Consider the following 19,005-nt stretch of genomic DNA (forward strand, 5'->3'; position numbering starts at 1 on the left):
GTGGTTTTCTATTATACGATGGTGATTGATTCCCTTTTACTCAATTTTGCAACATAAGGGGAGGGAACTCCGATATATGGTGAGATAATGGAGGTTTTATAATAGAGCGGCGAAAGATACCAGAGTGACAGTCAAACTCATAGAACAAAAATAAACTGACAACTCAATGGCTAAGGAAAACAGAAGACAAGAAAAAGTGCACAAGACACAACATAGAAAACTAAAGACTAAGCAGCACGTTCCGCACTCAAACTGGGGTGATCTCGTGTGGTCCAGGATGGTATGCAGATCCTGTTCTACATGTGGCATCCTTCGTGTTAATGATGTCATTACAATTCCGGTAGATAGTCTTATTCGGTAGGTCAAACTCATGAAAAGGGAACTGAATTTTAGTTACGACATAAGGAACATATCTGATAACATCTGTGATAAGGAGAATAACTTAACAGATATATTATTGCTACTATTCTGACATTATTCAATTTCTTATTTGATAACAATGATTTATCGGATTTATACAATCGATATAGTTCAATTGTCAATTTTAAAGTCATAGCCTCGTCAAAGATTTTAAAAAATTATAATTTAACTATCGATATTATATAAATCCGATAATTCACAAGTAACTATGTAAAAAACAGTTTTTCTAGAGATAAGAACATAAATTTTCATTTTTTTGTCAAATAAAAATCTCTTTTGGGTGCCTTCAACATTCTACAAAGTTGTTAGCTTCATTAACACCTGTTAGAATATTTTGATACATCTAGTGAGCTAACAATGTGTTAGAATATTTTGATACATCTAGTGAGATAACAATGTGTTAGAATATTTTGATACATCTAGTGAGCTAACAATGTGTTAGAAAATTTTGACACATCTAGTGAGCTAACAATGTGTTAGAAAATTTTGATACATCTAGTGAGCTAACAATGTGTTAGAATATTTTGGTACATCTAGTGAGCTAACAATGTGTTAGAATATTTTGGTACATCTAGTGAGCTATCAATGTGTTAGAATATGTTGATACATCTAGTAGGCTAACAATGTGTTAGAATATTTTGACACATCTAGTGAGCTAACAATGTGTTAGAATATTTTGATACATCTAGTGAGCTTCCAAAGTGTTAGAATATTTTGACACATCTAGTGGGCTAACCATGTGTTAGAATATTTTGATACATCTAGTGAGATAACAATATGTTAGAATATTTTGATACATCTAGTGAGCTAACAATGGGTTAGAATATTTTGATGCATCTAGTGAGCTAACAATGTGTTAGAATATTTTGATACATCTAGTGAGCTAACAATGGGTTAGAATATTTTGATACATCTAGTGAGCTAACAATGGGTTAGAATATTTTGATACATCTAGTGAGCTAACAATGGGTTAGAATATTTTGATGCATCTAGTGAGCTAACAATGTGTTAGAATATTTTGATACATCTAGTGAGCTAACAATGGGTTAGAATATTTTGATACATCTAGTGAGCTAACAATGGGTTAGAATATTTTGATACATCTAGTGAGCTAACAATGGGTTAGAATATTTTGATACATCTAGTGAGCTAACAATATGTTAGAATATTTTGATACATCTAGTGAGCTAACAATATGTTAGAATATTTTGATACATCTAGTGAGCTAACAATGGGTTAGAATATTTTGATACATCTAGTGAGCTAACAATGGGTTAGAATATTTTGATACATCTAGTGAGCTAACAATATGTTAGAATATTTTGATACATCTAGTGAGCTAACAATGGGTTAGAATATTTTGATACATCTAGTGAGCTAACAATGTGTTAGAATATTTTGATACATCTAGTGAGCTAACAATGGGTTAGAATATTTTGATACATCTAGTGAGATAACAATGGGTTAGAATATTTTGATACATCTAGTGAGATAACAATGTGTTAGAATATTTTGATACATCTAGTGAGCTAACAATATGTTAGAATATTTTGATACATCTAGTGAGCTAACAATGTGTTAGAATATTTTGATACATCTAGTGAGCTACCAATGTGTTTGAATATTTTGATACATCTAGTGAGCTACCAATGTGTTTGAATATTTTGATACATCTAGTGAGCTAACAATGGGTTAGAATATTTTGATACATCTAGTGAGCTAACAATGGGTTAGAATATTTTGATACATCTAGTGAGCTAACAATGGGTTAGAATATTTTGATACATCTAGTGAGCTAACAATGTGTTAGAATATTTTGATACATCTAGTGAGCTAACAATGGGTTAGAATATTTTGATACATCTAGTGAGATAACAATATGTTAGAATATTTTGATACATCTAGTGAGCTAACAATGGGTTAGAATATTTTGATACATCTAGTGAGCTAACAATGTGTTAGAATATTTTGATACATCTAGTGAGCTAACAATGGGTTAGAATATTTTGATACATCTAGTGAGCTAACAATGGGTTAGAATATTTTGATACATCTAGTGAGCTAACAATGGGTTAGAATATTTTGATACATCTAGTGAGCTAACAATATGTTAGAATATTTTGATACATCTAGTGAGCTAACAATATGTTAGAATATTTTGATACATCTAGTGAGCTAACAATGGGTTAGAATATTTTGATACATCTAGTGAGCTAACAATGGGTTAGAATATTTTGATACATCTAGTGAGCTAACAATATGTTAGAATATTTTGATACATCTAGTGAGCTAACAATGGGTTAGAATATTTTGATACATCTAGTGAGCTAACAATGTTTTAGAATATTTTGATACATCTAGTGAGCTAACAATGGGTTAGAATATTTTGATACATCTAGTGAGATAACAATGGGTTAGAATATTTTGATACATCTAGTGAGATAACAATGTGTTAGAATATTTTGATACATCTAGTGAGCTAACAATATGTTAGAATATTTTGATACATCTAGTGAGCTAACAATGTGTTAGAATATTTTGATACATCTAGTGAGCTACCAATGTGTTTGAATATTTTGATACATCTAGTGAGCTACCAATGTGTTTGAATATTTTGATACATCTAGTGAGCTAACAATGGGTTAGAATATTTTGATACATCTAGTGAGCTAACAATGGGTTAGAATATTTTGATACATCTAGTGAGCTAACAATGGGTTAGAATATTTTGATACATCTAGTGAGCTAACAATGGGTTAGAATATTTTGATACATCTAGTGAGCTAACAATGTGTTAGAATATTTTGATACATCTAGTGAGCTAACAATGTGTTAGAATATTTTGATACATCTAGTGAGCTAACAATGGGTTAGAATATTTTGATACATCTAGTGAGCTAACAATATGTTAAAATATTTTGATACATCTAGTGAGCTAACAATGTGTTAGAATATTTTGATACATCTAGTGAGATAACAATATGTTAGAATATTTTGATACATCTAGTGAGCTAACAATGTGTTAGAATATTTTGATACATCTAGTGAGCTAACAATGGGTTAGAATATTTTGATACATCTAGTGAGCTAACAATGGGTTAGAATATTTTGATACATCTAGTGAGCTAACAATGGGTTAGAATATTTTGATACATCTAGTGAGCTAACAATGTGTTAGAATATTTTGATACATCTAGTGAGCTAACAATGTGTTAGAATATTTTGATACATCTAGTGAGCTAACAATGGGTTAGAATATTTTGATACATCTAGTGAGCTAACAATATGTTAGAATATTTTGATACATCTAGTGAGATAACAATGGGTTAGAATATTTTGATACATCTAGTGAGCTAACAATGGGTTAGAATATTTTGATACATCTAGTGAGCTAACAATGGGTTAGAATATTTTGATACATCTAGTGAGCTAACAATGTGTTAGAATATTTTGATACATCTAGTGAGATAACAATATGTTAGAATATTTTGATACATCTAGTGAGCTAACAATGGGTTAGAATATTTTGATACATCTAGTGAGCTAACAATATGTTAGAATATTTTGATACATCTAGTGAGCCAACCATGTGTTAGAATATTTTGATACATCTAGTGAGCTAACAATGTGTTAGAATATTTTGATACATCTAGTGAGCTAACAATGGGTTAGAATATTTTGATACATCTAGTGAGCTAACAATATGTTAGAATATTTTGATACATCTAGTGAGCCAACCATGTGTTAGAATATTTTGATACATCTAGTGAGCTAACAATGGGTTAGAATATTTTGATACATCTAGTGAGCTAACAATATGTTAGAATATTTTGATACATCTAGTGAGCCAACCATGTGTTAGAATATTTTGATACATCTAGTGAGCTAACAATGGGTTAGAATATTTTGATACATCTAGTGAGCTAACAATGGGTTAGAATATTTTGATACATCTAGTGAGCTAACAATGGGTTAGAATATTTTGATACATCTAGTGAGCTACCAATGTGTTTGAATATTTTGATACATCTAGTGAGCTAACAATGTGTTAGAATATTTTGATACATCTAGTGAGCTAACAATGTGTTAGAATATTTTGATACATCTAGTGAGCTAACAATATGTTAGAATATTTTGATACATCTAGTGAGCTAACAATGTGTTAGAATATTTTGATACATCTAGTGAGCTACCAATGTGTTTGAATATTTTGATACATCTAGTGAGCTAACAATGTTTTAGAATATTTTGATACATCTAGTGAGCTAACAATGGATTAGAATATTTTGATACATCTAGTGAGCTAACAATGGGTTAGAATATTTTGATACATCTAGTGAGCTAACAATGGGTTAGAATATTTTGATACATCTAGTGAGCTAACAATGTGTTAGAATATTTTGATACATCTAGTGAGCTAACAATGTGTTAGAATATTTTGATACATCTAGTGAGCTAACAATGGGTTAGAATATTTTGATACATCTAGTGAGCTAACAATATGTTAGAATATTTTGATACATCTAGTGAGATAACAATGGGTTAGAATATTTTGATACATCTAGTGAGCTAACAATGGGTTAGAATATTTTGATACATCTAGTGAGCTAACAATGGGTTAGAATATTTTGATACATCTAGTGAGCTAACAATGTGTTAGAATATTTTGATACATCTAGTGAGATAACAATATGTTAGAATATTTTGATACATCTAGTGAGCTAACAATGGGTTAGAATATTTTGATACATCTAGTGAGCTAACAATATGTTAGAATATTTTGATACATCTAGTGAGCCAACCATGTGTTAGAATATTTTGATACATCTAGTGAGCTAACAATGTGTTAGAATATTTTGATACATCTAGTGAGCTAACAATGGGTTAGAATATTTTGATACATCTAGTGAGCTAACAATATGTTAGAATATTTTGATACATCTAGTGAGCCAACCATGTGTTAGAATATTTTGATACATCTAGTGAGCTAACAATGGGTTAGAATATTTTGATACATCTAGTGAGCTAACAATATGTTAGAATATTTTGATACATCTAGTGAGCCAACCATGTGTTAGAATATTTTGATACATCTAGTGAGCTAACAATGGGTTAGAATATTTTGATACATCTAGTGAGCTAACAATGGGTTAGAATATTTTGATACATCTAGTGAGCTAACAATGGGTTAGAATATTTTGATACATCTAGTGAGCTACCAATGTGTTTGAATATTTTGATACATCTAGTGAGCTAACAATGTGTTAGAATATTTTGATACATCTAGTGAGCTAACAATGTGTTAGAATATTTTGATACATCTAGTGAGCTAACAATGTGTTAGAATATTTTGATACATCTAGTGAGCTACCAATGTGTTTGAATATTTTGATACATCTAGTGAGCTAACAATGTGTTAGAATATTTTGATACATCTAGTGAGCTAACAATATGTTAGAATATTTTGATACATCTAGTGAGCCAACCATGTGTTAGAATATTTTGATACATCTAGTGAGCTAACAATGGGTTAGAATATTTTGATACATCTAGTGAGCTAACAATGGGTTAGAATATTTTGATACATCTAGTGAGCTAACAATGGGTTAGAATATTTTGATACATCTAGTGAGCTACCAATGTGTTTGAATATTTTGATACATCTAGTGAGCTAACAATGTGTTAGAATATTTTGATACATCTAGTGAGCTAACAATATGTTAGAATATTTTGATACATCTAGTGAGCTAACAATATGTTAGAATATTTTGATACATCTAGTGAGCTAACAATGTGTTAGAATATTTTGATACATCTAGTGAGCTAACAATGTGTTAGAATATTTTGATACATCTAGTGAGCTACCAATGTGTTTGAATATTTTGATACATCTAGTGAGCTAACAATGTGTTAGAATATTTTGAAACATCTAGTGAGCTAACAATATGTTAGAATATTTTGATACATCTAGTGAGCTAACAATGTGTTAGAATATTTTGATACATCTAGTGAGCTAACAATATGTTAGAATATTTTGATACATCTAGTGAGCTAACAATGTGTTAGAATATTTTGATACATCTAGTGAGCTAACAATGTGTTAGAATATTTTGATACATCTAGTGAGCTACCAATGTGTTTGAATATTTTGATACATCTAGTGAGCTAACAATGTGTTAGAATATTTTGAAACATCTAGTGAGCTAACAATATGTTAGAATATTTTGATACATCTAGTGAGCTAACAATGTGTTAGAATATTTTGATACATCTAGTGAGCTAACAATATGTTAGAATATTTTGATACATCTAGTGAGCCAACCATGTGTTAGAATATTTTGATACATCTAGTGAGCTAACAATGTGTTAGAATATTTTGATACATCTAGTGAGCTAACAATGGGTTAGAATATTTTGATACATCTAGTGAGCTAACAATGGGTTAGAATATTTTGATACATCTAGTGAGCTAACAATGTGTTAGAATATTTTGATACATCTAGTGAGCTAACAATTAGTTAATCTGACCCTTAATTCGTCCAATTATATTCTGAGATAACATATGAACACGTTGTTTTAAAAAAAACAAATACAACGGATTCAAAAAGGGATCAATTCTCATAGAATGAGAAAATTGTTTTTTCTACATTTCTCCGTTGATATTTTTAAAAATAATAAAAAAAAAAATAAGGTTTCAACTCGCCCAGGCAATATTTACCTTAGATGAATTGGATCATTCTTTCTTACCTGTTTGGTTATATTGCTCTTAATTTTTTAATGTGTTTAGAGATTTCTAGATTTCAAATGTGTATAGAATGACTTATAAATGTAAATAATGAAAAACGACATTTCTTCTCAAGACCAACAAGAACGGTAAAAATCTCATGTTTGCGATAATCTCATCAGGCTAAATTAAGTACGACGTCACAGGACTTTACAGACCCATGTTCCGAGAGATAGTGCTAAAAACAGTGATGGTTATATATTCTATGGCAGAAAATACTGAGTATTTCGAAATATTCAAAATTTTGGTAAACGGTTAATTCATAAATATTGAACACATCAATGCTAATTATTTCAAAACAAAAGTACTGACTTCTTTACCAGTGGATAGTTGTCTCATTGGCAATCATACCACATCTTCTTTTTTTATACTTTCTGCAGGGTTTGTTACTCGTGCTGTGTGGATTCAGTAGAATGTGTCCCCGTGCCTGTAGTGTATGCCCTTATATTTTTACAGTTAGGGGTTTTTTGCTTGTGAGAGCTGTCTACTTATTCAATTATCATAATTAATGATCTATTTCTTATACTTGTCATTTTGGTCTTTTGTGGATATTTGTCTCATTGGCAATCATACCACATCTTCTTTTTTTATATACTTTCTGCAGGGTTTGTTACTCGTGCTGTGTGGATTCAGTAGAATGTGTCCCCGTGCCTGTAGTGTATGCCCTTATATTTTTACAGTTAGGGGTTTTTTGCTTGTGAGAGAGCTGTCTACTTATTCAATTATCATAATTAATGATCTATTTCTTATACTTGTCATTTTGGTCTTTTATGGATAGTTGTCTCATTGGCAATCATACCACATCTTCTTTTTATACGTTATAAAGGATAAACAATTACAGAACAAGATTTGAGAGCTACAATTAGTTACCTGTGATTGATGAAAGCAGCAACAGATTAATGACTACTGTCATCGGATTAACAAAAAGAATCTTGAAATCCATTCTCAAATCCATCCTTTGCAAACCTTCTGACCTGTTATTGAAATCAGAAATATTTTATACCAGTTGATACACTCGCTTTTGGGAGAAGACTTTATAAGTTTGATTAACTTGTGTCTCCTCCCTTTTGCACATTTACGCAAATAAAATATGTTTAAACTAAACACTCGCTTTAATGTTGACTCTCACGATATGGTGACAGAAATAAACATCTTTAAATATCGATTTTTTCATTATATTGAACTTTAAAACACATTACGTACCCATAGATGAATAATTTGCTGATGAATAAGCAAGTCGTCAAACGCTAAATAAACGATAAACATTTGAAATTATCGGGATTGGTAAAGCAACAGGATCTACGTATACAATTGTACAATATTGTTTTAAACAGATTACACTCTTTTTATATATGTAAAATGGGCTTTGAAGTACGCTGGATTACTTGAACGAAAAATCGACCTTGAAAAAATTTGATGTCTACATTGTAAAATAACATCCGTGATATGATTTCTGTTATAATATATATTGTTGTTACACATTATTTTAACGATTTTAAATAAAGTTTAGCAAAATTTATTCGTTTTTAAAGAGTTAAAGTAAAACATTAACACCAATAGCATTTTACATTTAATACAGGACGTTTCAAATCAGTTTCTTCATGTTTTAACGAAAAATATAAAATATTGAACATGAACATGATATTTCTTACCTTTAGTAATCAATAATATCAAATTCATTTTACTCAGAAGCATTATTTCAGTGTTCAAGCCATTCGCAAGTCCTAACGCTCATATGGCGAAGCTATACGAAGCTCATATATAGCCTCTTATAGATACATATATATAAGCAATGGTGATGTGCTATATCACTTACATTCAAATACTGGGATACGTTCCTTGAAGCAGTAGACATTTTGCTGTTAAATGGTGGAGCATGGTTTCTTTTTTCAAGAATCAACGCTTATCCATTGTATCTATATCACGTAACCTTGTGTTTGTAACCAAACATACCAATTAATGAAGGTGGATGTGTTACATACTCAATATGCTTCAACTTTCTGAGAATATTCAATCACCTTTTATAGGTGGCTTCTTTGCTTGTAGACTATAGACTCCTGGACATTTTAACGGTACATGAACCGACATGACAACTGAAAAGACCAATATGAAAGTTTCAATGGGATCAATTGACACTTTAGGCATTACATGGCAGCGCTTGTTAGATTGATCTAGATTGCTGAAAAGGGCCTAATAAAGCAAATTCCCAAGAGGAAACAAAACCAAAAGAAATGAAAAGAGATAAAGAACATGTGATTGCCATTGTTAACCAACTGAATGATCCATGACTGATCCCTTTGATGAGGAATCCCATCATCCATGTCTTACCAATATCTCTTCTAGAATACATGCTACAAGAGATATATAATTTTTTGCTCACAGCTGTCGAGGAACGCTTGAACATGTCAAACTATTTTATCACTAGTGCCCTTCTTTCAAGGAGATTTTATGGTCCAATATCAAAGTCAAAACTAAAAACGTTAAAAAGACATGAACACAAAATTAAACATTAAATATGAAATTGGGGAAATTTTTCAGGTCACATAACTCCATAACTTGTAATTAGACGTGCACTGATTTTGGCAAAAGTAGAGAGGATGTTACCATAGAACATATGCTGTCACACCCTGTGGGTCTCATTAGTTTTTCCCTTTTTCAAGATGACGGCACCATGAGAAATTCATGCAAGTCTGATTTCGTAAAGCAATTAGAATCTGAAGTCTCCTGTGCTTTGTCCATATTTTCCTTTGTACCATACTCACAACCTATAATATAGATGGTGTTGCATTGGTTCAGTGTATTGCTGTTAAGGAATGTAAAACATTCGGTGACCATCACCCACAACTTACGTCAGAGATGGTTTGGCATTGGTTCAATGTATTGATATTAAAAAAGGTAAAACGTTCGGTGACCATCACTAACAGCTTATATCAGAGATGCTGTGGCATTGGTTCAATCTATTGATTATAAGAAAGGTAAAACATTCGGTGACCTTGCAGTTGACTAATATATATGTCTCAATGAATTTCTATAGCGCACACAGTAGCAGATATTTTTGACCGTTACGACATGAACAACTGTATAAAGTCTGTCGACAGGGAACACCGCAGAAAGACTACAGCTTCCAGATTATTGAGGGGAGAAGTAATACTGACTTTAAAACATCCCTATGACTCCACCTGATCGTTTGTGAATTCTTCACTTGTCGAAGTTGTTTATACCAACACTGTTGATGGCTGTCGTTGTTTGTTTAGCACTCAAGAGGAGGCAGATACTCAAAGCATTAAAAACTTTGACACGAAGTTAATAGAAATGAGAAAGAGCGGAAGAACAATCACATGGACCTCTAAAACAAATGTGATTGTTCTGTGTGTTCACTACTATGAATATATGACACATACAAGCGAGTTGTGGTTGCAGATGGGGAACATTAGCAAGGTAAAGGATGGGCGAACATTTTCACCAATTCACTAACTATGTGTCTGTCTTTCCCCAACAATTTGTCACATTAAACTATTGCCTGCTGTATATGAACTTACTGGTTACGACATAACTTCGAATCTGTTTGGAGTAGGCTAACAAATTATCTACGAGACTTAAAAGGACACGCACTACTATTTCCGTGGCTTGCAGAGCCGCCGTAACATTGACAAATATGAAGCCCTTGGTTGGTCGTGAAAGTTAATTTCAAAGCTTTATGACCAGCAAAACATCTTTAAACCCATTTCATCATGATAATTATCTTATGCACGTCCAGATTGCCACCAGTAAAGTTGTAAGTTTAGTTAGGTTACCTACATGACCCAAAACTGGACACTTTATCTGAATGGATCAAAGCTATTCGATCAAGCATTCAGAAGCGCATTCGGAAACTAATATGATTTATGAGCATAAGAGTTTCTATCCCATTCAACAATCTGTATGAAATAGATGCTTTATTCTCTTTGCACAATAATATAACATTGTTCCGTCCGATAAAGCATCCAATAATATTGTCCTCGTATGTAAATATCTCTGCAATGTCTCACAAAAAAGCTAGGAATAGACAGCACAAAATTTCTTCACCATCATTTACATAGGATAAAATTTTGCAGAATCACAAATATGTCCTTCCTTCAGTTAGTATTTATATCAAAACGAGAGAAAAAGAAAACATACCGTCAGTATACTGAAACCAAGACTTCACAAAAGTCCGTATAAAGACCGGTACATAGCTGGATCATCAAGATGTTTGACTAATCATCTCTCTAAAGTGTTGACTATATTTTTTTACGGTAAAAGATGGCCTTCAAAAATATAGTGATAAGCCTTATTCACCGAGATGTGTCAATCAGATGTGAATTTTCAAAACTTCTACAGATCTACTGCTAAATCTCAGATCACAAATTCTGCAATTGTGTAGCAACAATATTTTTCCACGCTTGACACTACTATTACCCATCAAAAGATTTACTTCATCACGTGATTTAACATATCTTGTTCTATAAAAAAAAAGGGAACCGTAGATATTAATTTATTGTTTTGGGTTTTAATAATTCTTATTTTTTGGAAGCCACACTGATTCTTTCAGAAATTACAGTGAAGATGATATTTGCAAAATGCTTTACTTTTTAATCGACCATATATTTATATGTTCGATGAGCTAAACTTGATATTCCAATAGTTACTAGTTGTGCATTCTTTTTGCCAACTTGTTTTGTACTTGTATTAAGCAAAATTAATTTCCCAACCTTCTTACAGACAAACAGAAAAATCACCTTGCAAATTTCTTCAATTTTTCTTTTAGATATATTGGTGATGTCCTATTATTGAATAAATCATTTTAGTCAGTACTTGCATCACATATATTTCATATATCACAAGGCAATTGACATTTGGAAAACTACTGATACAAGAATGACTGCTTCATACCTTGATCTTTTCCTCAATATGAATATTGATACAGATGGACGACTTCAAACTAAAATCGATGACAATCATGGTGATTTAAACTTCTCAATTATCAAATTCACATTTCTCAGCAGTAACCTGCTCTCCGTAGTATGGTGTATACATATCTCATTTGAAACGGTATGATCGTGCATGTTAACATTATTCTTATTTCATAAAGAGGAGTGTTCTTCTTTCGCAGAAACCGCTCAAACAGAGTTATAAGGACGAAAGATTAAAATGACACATCGTAAATTGTATGAACACACGAACGAATTTCTTTATCTTAACGATGTGTCTGTGTCTAAACTAACTAATGACACATTGCCACGTCTTAGACTGTTGGTTAACATCTAAGGTATGTCTTCTAACTACCGAACGTTACCTATACTGAATATAACTGTTATACCGAGAGTGAATTTACATTACTGTAGCGTTTTTTGTTATTTTGGCTATTCGAAACGACGTCAGGTTGCCGCCGTCAGAAATTCAATGCGTGTGGCATCTTTTTCACCAACTTTCAAACATTTTTTACTCGGACAGTTCGAATGCTATGGAGATCAATATAGATATTTTGAAAAGATTAGAAAAATAACATGTTTATATAAGAATTTCAGTGTCGACAATCAAGTGCAAAACTTAACATAGTTTACTTTAATTACGACTGTACGCAACGTTTTTGCAAAAAAATAACGTGTGACATTTTATTCACCAAATTTTAAAATTTTAGATCTTTTTTGTTTCTGTGTTTGACCGAAGTTGCGTTTGAAATTTATTAATTACAGAAAAACAACATTATACCAGCTATATCATTTTCTCACCTGATGACATCATTTATCCGTATTTTTTAACTGTTTCCGTTTGAGCAATTTCGAAAATGGAGATGGGACACAATGAAACCTTGCAGATTTGCCTGGCGTAACAGAATAAAACGCAATTAGCCGTCAAACAAATATATCATAATGGGTTGCCATTTCATGGCAATTCGCGGCAAAAAAAAAATAATGAAAAATTGCCCAAAAAAAGTCGAAAAGAAGTCTAATACTTCAGTTTTCGTCGTCAAATGTTACCCGGGACAGCCCATTATTATTCCAAAATCCATAATCAAATGCAGAATAACTCGACCAAATGCGTTTTATATTGTTTTAATGGAGATACTTGAACAAAGACATTTATATCCAGCACAATAGTATCTGAGGTTTAATAAATAATACGTTTTTTCTGCACCTGTAGCTCAGTTTTAACCACAAAACATACAAAAAACGTGAATGGTACGAACATCGCGCGTAACGTCAGAACATCTTCAATATTAAAAGTCTCTTGATCATAGTGGGTGCCATATCACCTATTATTTTTTTTGTAAAACGTGATTTGTATATAGAAATAAGAAGATGAGGTATGAGTGCCAAATGAGACATCTTTCCAACAAACACATAATTTAGTAAAGTAAGCAGTCACAGGTTCAATGCTGAAAAGGAAGCTATTAATGACCCAAAAATTACTTGTGTAAAACAATTCAAACAAAGAAAAAAAAACCGGCTCAATTAAATATATAAAAGGACAAGAAATCTATCCCATAAAAAAATATATTGTATAGGAGCCTGTATTTCAGTGGTTGTCGTTTGTTTTAATATAATTAAGGCCGTTAGTTTTCACGTTTGAATTGTTTTACATTGTCATATCGGGTCCTTTTAGCTGGCTATGCGGTATGGGCTTTGCTCATTGTTAAAGGTTGTACGATGATCTATAAATGTTAATTTCTGTGTCATTTTGGTCTCTTGTGGACAGCTGTCTCATTGGCAATCATACCACACCTTTTTTTTTATTATAGATCCAACGCTGCAATTTTCACAAAATATATCAAATTTTCCACCTTGTCGCACATACATATGGATAAAATCATTTCAGCTTATTTCCAAATACATGTAGAGCAAAAGTTTCGTTATAAGCTTGCTTGCTTTTTTTGTATATTGTTCAAAATATAAAATATACAAGTTAAACTATGCCTATATATATATTGTTTAAAGATGTCAATCCTATTTTCAAAGCTTGTATAAACAACTATACAAACAAAGCCGGCAAGCCAACCAAAGTTTTACTTTTCATGTATAAGAAATCAGCTGTAATGATTTTATTCAGTTTGGCAAATGTCCGAGCTCGTTACAAAACGAACAAACTAACTGAAACTACAGTTGCTGACTTCACTACTTTCAAAACAACGGGAACAGTTTGGAAGTCCCATATACTGTCTGAAATGTGACAACAAAAAATACTTATAGATTTTGTTAACACTGCCATGTATGTAAATATTTCCTGAACACAAAATTCAAGGATCCCACATTTGCCTTTAATTATCTATACGAACATTGCTGTACTCGTGAATATCAGTACCGGCTGTTATCGACGGCTTACTTTACACTAGTAAGTTTGTCTCATGGGTAATTGTGTTTTTTTTCGCTGTTGTTTTGTTGCTGTCTGGTGGGAAAATACATGAAATCTCTGTGCCATCAGCACACATGTTAATGGCTATATATCGGGTAATTCAAACCCATTTTTCTTCGCATAGAAACAACTCTTCGTTAATCTGAGCATGGAAGTAACACTTTATATCACGAACTATAAATGAGGATACACAAAATGAAAAACTAAGCGAAATTGTGAATCCCGCATTGCACAAAAAAATGTGTTGTATTTCAGTAAATAACACGTGTTCTTGATTGATTGTAAACACGTAGTAGTCCATCATGCATTGTGACTCATTATGTGGATTGGTCAAAAACCTAGGTAAAAATAAATTGGTCACATGTAAATAAACAATTACATGTGCGAGAACATAAGTATGCTAATTTATGCATTTCCATATAAGGTAGTGGTCCCGACCTGTTTAACTATTTGATTACATGTATCATAAAGCTTGTACCTATTAATGAATATCATAGGACGGTTAAATATCACTTATTGGTATATTTTGGAATCCCCATTTTTGAAAATATTTATTTTTTATTTCATAAATGAGTAAATTTAACCCCTAAATTGACCAATGACAATAACAAGAAACACTCTTTTTTTTATCTTTGATGATTTCAATTTGTCATTAATCACAATTATCGAGTGATCTAAATGGAATATTTACATTTATAGCTATTAACCAGATCTCGTCTGCGTCTACTGTTAACGCTGAATAAATCATGAAGTGGATTGATTGCTGTTATGCCCAGCGGCAATTATTCTATGCATGTTCACGATGGACGACATAATCTTAAGTAAAATAAGTAGGTCTTGCAATCGGTGTGTGACTGTGAGATTGGATGCATGGGAAACTTGGAATGCCACTGGAAAATGAAGGTTTATTGGACAAGGACAGTAATTCAACCTTGCAACATCTGGTCACATCCGGAGACCTAAACTATTGGCACAAGAGTTTTTAGTTTGTAGTTTGGACACAAGCATCACTGAAGAGACATGCTTTGTCGAAATGCGCATCTGGTGCAGAAAAATTGGTACCGCTAATGTTATTAAAGTTAGTATAGTTTCCAATGATATCGTTTAATGTTTTATTTGGGTTTTATATATTTTCGCTCGCATTAGTAACGGTGACAATTCTATGAAACTGTATTGTTTATTGATTTTGATTTATTTTTGGGTGATATTCTATACTACCGACCACCTTTGTGGTTTCGTTGGAGAATGGTTGCCCGAAGGCATTGTTTCGAACCGCTGTCGGATCAAAGAAAGACGTTTAAATTGATATTTTCGATTTCAACACATAGCACACGGCATCAAGTATTCAGAGCAAATGAATCAGAAATATGTCCGGGCAGGATGACCTTTTTTTACTGCGAGCTGTTACATTGTGTATCATTACAATAAAACTCATACTCAACGTAAAGGTCTAGTAAAAAAACAACGATTATATTCATATTACATTTAATCACGGAGGTATCTCTGTTGTGAAGTGTGTAACCGCTATATTCAACATCATCGTCAAACAAGGGCGAATACCGCAGAACTGGAAACTAGGCCTCCTTGTTCCTATCTTCAAAGGTGGAACCAAGTGCAAGACTTCACCGGATAACTACAGACCAGTTAGTTTACTGTCCTGTGTCTTGAAATTATTTGAAAGCGTTATTAAAGCTCGGTTAATAAATTTTGTGCTATTTGATAAAAACATTCCGAATCTCCAACAGCAAGGATTTCAAAAGTACCTTAGTTGCTTAACAGCATCATTTAACCTACATGAGACTATTTATCATAACCTTGAATTATTCAGTAAAATATTTGTTGCATTTTTAGATAGTAAAAAAGCTTTTGATACTGTATGGAGAATTGGGTTAATGTATAAATTGTATAATATAGGGGTAACAGGTAAAATGTGGTCAGTTATAAACGACTGTCATATTGGTACCATGAGTTCTGTAGTTGTTAACCAATGTCATTCTGATTTTTTTCCTGTATTACAAGGTGTAAGGCAGGGAGGGGTATTGTCTGGTTTATTATATTTGATATTTATAAACGAAATGTTGGTTGAACTTGAAAAATGTAACCAGAAAACAGGTGTATATCATATAGCCAGTTGCTCTCCTGCTCTCGCTGACGACATTTCATGTATTGGCACAACCCCGTCAGGTTTACAGCGAATGTTAGATACATGTGCTGACTATGCTAATAGATGGCGATTTTGCTTCAATGCGAAGAAATCTTGTGTAATGCAATTCTCCCTAAATCCTCGAGAAGTTCGGTTACAATACGATTGGCATATTGCAAACAGTGTTCTCCCGTTAGCAGAGGATTATTCTCATTTGGGTATTGAACTAAACTATAAATTTAGATCGGCAGAAAGGACCTCTAACGCATGTAGAAGAGGCAAAAACTCATTTTTCGCTCTTAATGGTGTATGTCTCAAGTCAGCAAATCCATGCGTTCTACTTAAACTGTATAAATCTATTGTGTTACCTACTGTACTGTATGGTTGTGAAATGTTGACTAATTTAAAGTCAAACGATATAGCAACGTTGAATTGTTTTCAGCACTTTATAGTCAAGCGTGTTTTAGACTTAAGAACTTCAACTAGATCGGATATGTGTCAAAGTATACTTGGATTGCATCCCATTACTTCAACTATAGAGATAAAGAAGTTATATTTCTTACAAAAACTTTGTAGCCTTAATGGTAAATTCCTGACGAAAAAACTATTTCTTGTGCGCCTGTACTCTTATTTTATTGACACCGAACGTAAACATTATGGGTTCATTCAAGAAATTATGGATATCTTATATAAATATTATCTTCATGAATATGTGATTATCTTTATGCGAGATGGAGTTTTCCCTACAAAACAATCTTGGAAAATCATAGTAAATAATATTGTAGATAAAGTACAAAGTGATGAATGGACTCGTCGAATACAGAGTGACAATAACTTTTCTCGTTTTAGAAATATTCAACTCTCGGTCAAAGTCCCTGATTTCTGGAAATGCGCTAGATCATCAAGAGAAATCATAAACGCATACTTCATAACACAATTACTAACTAACATCCCTAATAACACGGGAAGCACTTGCGAGCTATGCGACAGACCATTTCTAGATGTGTACGTACATGCGTGTTGTAGTTGTTGTGGTACTCAATCAATCAGAGACGCATGGTGGGATTTCATTATTGAAAGGTTTCCATTGCAATTATTTGTCGAACTGTATTCATACGATGATGAACATTTATACTGCATTCTTTTGGGCAAGCACATAACAACAGTAAATATCGACACTGACAGTTTTCTAAGTTTGTGCCACGTACACGTTGCACTCTGTGTTGCTGAGTATAGCAAAGTAACGAGAAGGATGATACAGTAGCGTGCTAAGTACATGAACTGTCGTTAGTGAGAGCAATTTTCTTAAAACGTTCTTTTGGTAATATGCTATAGTTATTGTAAATATTGTAATATTGTAATATTGTATTGTGTTGCCTGTTTTGTAAACTTTTGTAATTTAATTTGTTAACATATATGTTGTTCATTGAATCTCTTGATAGAGGAAATAAAGAAATGAATGAATGAATGAATGAGAACATAAGTATGCTAATTTATGCATTTCCATATAAGGTAGTGGTCCCGACCTGTTTAACTATTTGATTACATGTATCATAAAGCTTGTACCTATTAATGAATATCATAGGACGGTTAAATATCACTTATTGGTATATTTTGGAATCCCCATTTTTGAAAATATTTATTTTTTATTTCATAAATGAGTAAATTTAACCCCTAAATTGACCAATGACAATAACAAGAAACACTCTTTTTTTTATCTTTGATGATTTCAATTTGTCATTAATCACAATTATCGAGTGATCTAAATGGAATATTTACATTTATAGCTATTAACCAGATCTCGTCTGCGTCTACTGTTAACGCTGAATAAATCATGAAGTGGATTGATTGCTGTTATGCCCAGCGGCAATTATTCTATGCATGTTCACGATGGACGACATAATCTTAAGTAAAATAAGTAGGTCTTGCAATCGGTGTGTGACTGTGAGATTGGATGCATGGGAAACTTGGAATGCCACTGGAAAATGAAGGTTTATTGGACAAGGACAGTAATTCAACCTTGCAACATCTGGTCACATCCGGAGACCTAAACTATTGGCACAAGAGTTTTTAGTTTGTAGTTTGGACACAAGCATCACTGAAGAGACATGCTTTGTCGAAATGCGCATCTGGTGCAGAAAAATTGGTACCGCTAATGTTATTAAAGTTAGTATAGTTTCCAATGATATCGTTTAATGTTTTATTTGGGTTTTATATATTTTCGCTCGCATTAGTAACGGTGACAATTCTATGAAACTGTATTGTTTATTGATTTTGATTTATTTTT

Source organism: Mytilus edulis, chromosome 11 (genome assembly GCF_963676685.1).
Source record: "Mytilus edulis chromosome 11, xbMytEdul2.2, whole genome shotgun sequence".
NCBI classification, from domain to species: domain Eukaryota; kingdom Metazoa; phylum Mollusca; class Bivalvia; order Mytilida; family Mytilidae; genus Mytilus; species Mytilus edulis.